At 42.3% G+C, this 7,541-nt stretch overlaps 1 pseudogene; it reads right to left on the bottom strand.

Moving 5' to 3' along the window:
* On the bottom strand, positions 203–760 carry LOC102174124 (annotated as a pseudogene).

A 7,541-nucleotide genomic window follows, 5' to 3' on the forward strand; every position in this document is an offset into this window, starting at 1 on the left:
ACATTGGAAACACTTATCTTTTAACTATCAATTTCTAATTTCTCCCTTTCCTTGGCTCCTGCAATAGTCTCTCCTGGAAACTCCTACCCAGGGTATTAATTACTCCATCCTCTGCAAAACAAGAGAACTCTGTGTATATCTTCATCATCTACAGATATTAGATGCTTTAAGATGCTACAGAAAAACCCCATGAACTTTTTTTTTTTTCTGTTTACAGGTTTATTCAACGTAAAACAACCCCTTTCAACTTTACTGAGGTGGCTGACCATGTCCACGACCAAACCCGCCTCTAAACTGGAATTCAGTTGCTGACCCAGCTCCGGCCTCGGCTTTCTTGTCGGCACCAGGGGGCACGGCACTTCATCTGTAGGTGTCTCTGTCGGCTTCCCCTCGCGTGAGTCTTGCAGGTCGCTCTCCCTCCAGACCTTTGGGCCGTGGCCGGCCAGTCTCAGGACGGCTGTGGCGCAGGGTGGTGGGCACGATCTCAGGGGGCAGGTGGAGGTAATCGCGGAGATACTGGATGCCCTCGTTGGTGAGGTACCAGTAGAAACGTCTCCAGGCAAACTGTTCCTTCACGTAGCCTCGTGACTTGAGAGACTGCATGGCTTTCATGACGTGAAGATTGGGCACATTATTGTCTGCCAGCTCCGGGTGCTTGGGCATGTGGACATCCTTCTTGGCCACCATCACCCCCTCCTTAAAAAGGAGTTCATAAATGGCAATCCGGTTCTTCTTGGACATCAACATCACGACAGTTGCTGTGTCCGGGGCCGGCGCTGGAAAGGCCCCATGAACTTTTTGGCCAACTCAATATTACTGACTCAATGGACATGAGTTTGACCAAACTCTAGGAGATGATGATCAGAGAAGCCTGGCATGCTGCAGTCCATGGGATCTCAAAGAATCACACATGACTTAGCAACTGGACAGCAACAAAAATATTACTTTGTACTGGTACTACCAGAATCGGGTTCTATCAAAATCGGAATCTGTGAGTACATGTAGCCTGTTGGTATTCCCAGGAAGCCAGAGTGAGAGAGAGGAACAATGAGACAGACAAAAAGAGAAAGTCAGGTGAGGTGAGGTGAAGTCCCTCAGTCGTGTCTGACTCTTTGCGACCCTGTGGACTGTAACCTACTAGGCTCCTCCGTCCATGGGATTCTCCAGGCAAGAATACTAGAGTGGATTGCCATTTCCTTCTCCAGGGGATCTTCCCAACCCAGGGATCAAACCCAGGTCTCCCGCATTGGAGGCAGATGCTTTAACCTCTGAGCCACCAGGGAAGGCAGTAAAGGAAGAATTATTATGCAGTTTACAACTGTGGGTAACTGGGGCTGAATTCCAGTGGGAATTGGTTGGGATTTTCTGTGGGGCATTCAACACACACACACACACACCCCGTATGCATTCAAGTAGCTTTGAAACTGAGACAGTGGTGAGGAGCCTTTAACGTGCTTGGTTGCTGTCTGCCGCAGCTCAAGTCAGAGGTGGCCAAAGGAATATGACCTGGGCATCAACCGTCTCTATAAGACCTGACACATCGTTGTCTGTTTTTTTAGATTATGTATCCCTCCGGGGCACGCACCACATCTTGATCGTTCACAGCCTTGATACCCAGAACAGTATCTGGTATAATCTGAAAACTAAATGATTGCATGAATAGATGTATAAATAGGGTTAAAAAAGAAATTTCGCTCACGTGAGGTTGGCACTCACCTAACAGCTCTTCTGATCTCTTTGTATCACTTGGCTTGTTAATAACAGTTTTTACCATACCTGCTGAAGCTTTGCCATAGCTGCTACATTTTATCAGAGTACGTAAAAATTGTCGTGAAAATTTCTAAAGAGATTTTTTTAAGAACAATGAAATTTCTAGATAAAATTTTTTTTTAAATTATTTCTCTTCTTATTGCCTGCTTTGTCACCCACTTTTCACTGTAAAGGGCAACAGGAAAAAGTGATCATGAAATAAAAACAGAAAACGTCTACTCGGTTAGGCAAGATTCCAAAGAAATTAATCATGTTTTCACAAGGGTATTAAACCAGTTTCCTGATTAAATTGTAGTTTGGTACACAAATGAATTTGAAAACTAAACTCAATGGAGATTTAGTGATGTGAGATTGTAATCAAGTCCAGTAATTTCTAAACCAGTGGAGTGAGGGTCCCAGAGCATTAGCTCAAGTTGAGAAGTTGAGAACTCAGACAGGTCTCAACACGTCAGGGTGGCCTGTAGATGGGCTCACCAGAGCACAGCTTTAAGAGGACTGAAGGAACATCTTGGGAAGAATAGTGGGAGATGTTGACAGCCAGCCCCTGGGCCTGAGGCCCTGACCCCACTGGGGAGCAGAAAGTCTTCCTTTATCCTCTGACAAGCAATGTACTTGGTGGGGAAAGTGTTCTGCCCAGGGGAGGGGATGGGAGAACCCACGGCTGAGATCTGAGAAGGAGGACAAATCTGGATACAGCAGGAGACAGAGCACTTGATTGCCTTCCCATGCAGCCCTCAGAAACTCATGCTCAATTCCTAGGGAGAGAAAATCTGCAATAGAGAGGAAACTAAATAAAGAGCTATTATCGCTAGAAATGCAGCAAGATACTGAGAAGAGATAGCTCTGTGTCACATGAGGAAAGAAAGAAGCTCACTTCAGAACCAAGAACCTTGCCAATATCGGAGGAATGGAGAGAAGGGTCAGGCTGAGCAACAGGAGGGCAACGTCATGGACTTCTTAGCAGAAGAAGAGGGAGGTCAGGATGGAATGAACTACAGAGAAAAGTAGTAACATCAAGACAAGAGGGTGGAAGCCTTCAGGCCATCAGTAGGAGGCAGAGCTCAGATTAAAACCACACCTTCTGACTTCTGGGTGGCAGAATCATAAAGGAGCTCTTCCCATCCTCTATCCCTGTGACTATTCACCTCAGGCCAAACCGCACTGCCCGAGACCATCACTCCTTACTAGAAAACACTGATTTCTTTTTCCTTATGTGGAAATCTTCTGGAAACTCACTTTGATTAAACATACAAATAAGACATAGTAATAAATATTTCTTAGTAATTGTCAGTTCAGTTCAGTTCAGTTCAGTCGCTCAGTCATGTCCGACTCTGCGACCTCATGAATCGCAGCACGCCAGGCCTCCCTGTCCATCACCAACTCCCGGAGTTCACTCAGACTCAAAGTAAAGAAAAATTTAAGCAATAGAGCTTATTTGACTTGATTATTAAATTTAATTCATATGTAAATGCGTTTCTGTGTTAAGTCACTTCAGTTGTGTCTGACTCTTTGTAACTCCGTGAACCGTAGCCCGCCAGGCTCCCCTGTCCTTGGGATTCTCCAGGCAAGAATACTGGAGTGGGTTGCCATGCTCTCCTCCAGGGTATTTTCCTGACCCGGGGATTGAACCTGTGTCTCTTATGTCTCCTGCCCTGGGAGGCAGGTTCTTTACCACTAGCACCATCTGGGAAGCCCTCATATGTAAATACATATCTTTAATTATATAAGCAATTGATATTTATTAGAAGAAAGGTTCTGAATTACCCTATCTGCTTGCATAGATTAAAAAAAAAAATTTGAAGTGACATTATGGTTCATTATCCCACCAAGAAATAAAAATATTATTTGAGAACATAGAAATGAAGTGATTTAGCATGCATGCATATAAAACTGAAGATAAATGGTTAAATCAACAATGTTAAATCCATGCAAGGACTATTACATAACCATCAAAATGTTTTCTTTAAATGTGTAATAACATGAAAAAACAAGTATAATAATGAGTGGGGGAAAGGTGAGATATTATTGAATATAAACTGTAGAGATACAACTTCATTTTTACAACCTAAAATTGAAAGAGATGAGACATGGACTATTTCTTCCTTTCCTTTACTTTCTATTTATTCAATAACTATCCATTATGTTGCTAACTTGAAAACAGGTTCAGGAGAAAGAACATAACATTAGTTCAGTTCAGTCACTCAGTCGTATCCTACTCTTTGCAACCCCATGAACCACAGCACACTAGGCCTCCCTGTCCATCACCAACTCCCAGAGTTCACCCAAACCCATGTCCATTGAGTCGGTGATGCCATCCAACCATCTCCTACTCTGTCGTCCCCTTCTCTTCCTGCCCTCAATCTTTCCCAGCATCAGGGTCTTTTCAAATGAGTCAGCTCTTCACATCAGGTGGCCAAAGTACTGGAGTTTCAGCCTCAACATCAGTCTTTGCAACGAATATTCAGGACTGAGTTCCTTTAGGATGGACTGGTTGGATCTCCTTGCAGTCTAAGGGACTCTCAAGAGCCTTCTCCAACACCACAGTTCAAAAGCATCAATTCTTCAGCGCTCAGCTTTCTTCACAGTCAAACTCTCACATCCATACATGACCACAGGAAAAACCATAGCCTTGACTAGATGGACCTTTGCTGGCAAAGTAATGTCTCTGCTTTTCAATATGCTATCTAGGTTGGTCATAACTTTCCTTCCAAGGAGTAAGCGTCTTTTAATTTCATGGCTGCAATCACCATCTGCAGTGATTTTGGAGACCCCAAAATAAAGTCTGACACTGTTTCCACTGTTTCCTCATCTATTTCCTATGAAGTGATATGACCAGATGCCATGATCTAAGTTTTCTGAATGTGGAGCTTTAAGCCAACTTTTTCACTCTCCTCTTTCACTTTTCTCAAGAGGCCCTTTAGTTCTTCTTCACTTTCTGCCATAAGGGTGGTGTCATCTGCATATCTGAGGTTATTGATATTTCTCCCAGCAATCTTGATTCCAGCTTGTGCTTCCTCTAGCCCAGCGTTTCTCATGATGTACTCTGTGTGTAAGTTAAATAAGCAGGGTGACAATATACAGCCTTGACGTACTCCTTTTCCTATTTGGAACCAGTCTGTTGTTCCATGTCCAGTTCTAACTGTTGCTTCCTGACCTGCATATAGGTTTCTCAAAAGGCAGATCAGGTGGTCTGGTATTCCCATCTCTTTCAGAATTTTCCACAGTTTATTGTGATCCACACAGTCAAAGGCTTTGGCCTAGTCAATAAAGCAGAAATAGATGTTTTTCTGGAACTCTCTTGCTTTTTCAATGATCCAGTGGATGTTGGCAATTTGATCTCTGGTTCCTCTGCCTTTACTAAAACCAGCTTGAGCATCTGGAAGTTCATGGTTCACATATTGCTGAAGCCTGGCTTGGAGAATTTTGAGCATTACTTTACTAGCGTGTGAGATGAGTGCAATTGTGCGGTAGTTTGAGCATTCTTTGGCATTGCCTTTCTTTGGGATTGGAATGAAAACTGACCTTTTCCAGTCCTGTGGCCACTGCTGAGTTTTCTATATTTGCTGGCATATTGAGTGTAGCACTTTCACAGCATCATCTTTCAGGATTTGAAATAGCTTAACTGGAATGCCATCACCTCCACTAGCTTTGTTCGTAGTGATGCTTTCTAAGGCCCACTTGACTTCCCATTCCAGGATGTCTGGCTCTAGGTGAGTGATTATACCATCATGATTATCTTGGTCATGAAGATCTTTTCTGTACAGTTCTCCTGTGTATTCTTGCCAGCTCTTCTTAATATCTTCTGCTTCTGTTAGGTCCATACCATTTCTGTCCTTTATCAAGCCCATCTTTGCATGAAATGTTCCCTTGGTCTCTCTAATTTTCTTGAAGAGATCTCTAGTCTTTCCCATTCTGTTGTTTTCCCCTATCTTTGCATTGATCACTGAGGAAGGTTTTCATATCTCTCCTTGCTATTCTTTGAAACTCTGCATTCAAATGCTTAAGTGTGTAAAAAATCCCAAATCTTCACAGGGCCCAGATTTGAAAAAATTACTTTACAGATCTGGAATAAACTGTTTTGAATAAATAACTTTCTGCCTTAGTTTGAAAATCACTTTTTTTCCCCCTGCATTGTCTGGAACAAATATGTGAAAGATTGGAGCACATGTGTGCCTGGCAGTTATCTTGTTGAAAGGAGGCCCTCAATAAACATTTATTGATGGCATGCGAAGTCCCTATTACCTACTCTTTCCCAAAACTTAATCACTCTACTCTGTGTGAAGCAAAACAATATTCAGAAGTTTAATCAGTCTTAGCAAGGAGACTCCCTATGTATCATCCTTTTTCTTACCAGTATTATTTGCCTGTGAATATCTTAGGACCAGACATTGATACTGGCATTCATTATATTTTAAATTTTTAGTTAATTTTTTGTCGATAGATACAAAAAGTCTTCTGGAAAGTGACCTACATCATAACCAATAGGACTGTCTTTGTTTAGGGGCAAGCTGGCCATATCAGAGAGATCAGCCACATGATTTGAGTCACGCAGTATCCATTGACCTGGAGACTGAGTTCAACCACAGAAGCAAAAAATCAATCAATTATGCCTATGGAATAAAGTTCCAATAAAACTCTGGACACCAAAACGCAAGCAATCTTCCCCGGCAGTACTCCCTGCATATTGTCAGATGTCAGTGCTGGGAGGTTAATGAGTCATCACTCCAGGGAACAGCACAACAAGAGCTTTGTGTCTGGAGCTCTTCCAAACTGTGCCTATGAATCTCTTCCTTTTGCTGGTTTTTATCTGTGTCATTTCCCTGTAATAAACCATAATCATGAGTATAATAAGTTTCAATGAGTTCTATGAATTGTTCTAAGGAGTGATCAAACCCGAGGATGATTTTAGGAACCCCCTCAGACTTTCAGTTGGCGTCAGAACTGAGCACAGTCTTAAGGACTGTGCCCCGAAACTTTACCGCTTCGGCAACTCCAGGCATGTGGGTAATATGCAAACAAATGGGCATGACTGGGCTTGGCCCTCGGGTTGGCCAACCCCCCATTAAAATATCTGGACAACATAAGTTCTGCATATGTGTTTTGCTGTAAGGCATGTATAATGTATGTGTGTGTTGAGTCGCTCGGTCATGTCTGACTCCCCATGACCCCATGCACTGCAGCCTGGGGTCTCCCTGTCCATGGGATTCTCCAGGCAAGAATACTGGAGTGGGTTGCCATTTTCTTCTCTATGTATAATATATAATTGTGTCTAAACAAGTACAATCTTCTACCAAGCAAAGTAAAATCTGTAATTGTCAAAATTTGCTAGATATTTTATGTATACACAGAGTAACTGAACTGCAACATTTTTGTGACAGAACTCACGCTGAAAACAAAATTATATATATATATACATATGTATATATATGTATATATATAAGTATGTGTGTTTCCCTCTTTCCTACCCATCTCCAATTAGATTTTTTTAATGTTTGTGCTTTTGAAGAATTATAATGCTTTGTAAATCAAACTAAGTTTCCCACGGTGCTATTGTAGTAGGGAAATAACCCCCTCAGCATGTGTTTAGAAGAGCACAATAGGAATCCTGACGTGCAAAAAAAGCACAGAAAACAGTGGGTTCGTAACAGTCTTCACTGTTCTAGAATTTTCCTGGGAAACAGGAAGAATTTGTACCTTTGGTCCATAAACAAAGAGATGCCAAACAACATCTGTTTTTAACATACAAACATTTGTCTCCATGCCTTGGTCAA

Source organism: Capra hircus, chromosome 10 (genome assembly GCF_001704415.2).
Source record: "Capra hircus breed San Clemente chromosome 10, ASM170441v1, whole genome shotgun sequence".
Classification (NCBI taxonomy): Eukaryota; Metazoa; Chordata; class Mammalia; order Artiodactyla; family Bovidae; genus Capra; species Capra hircus.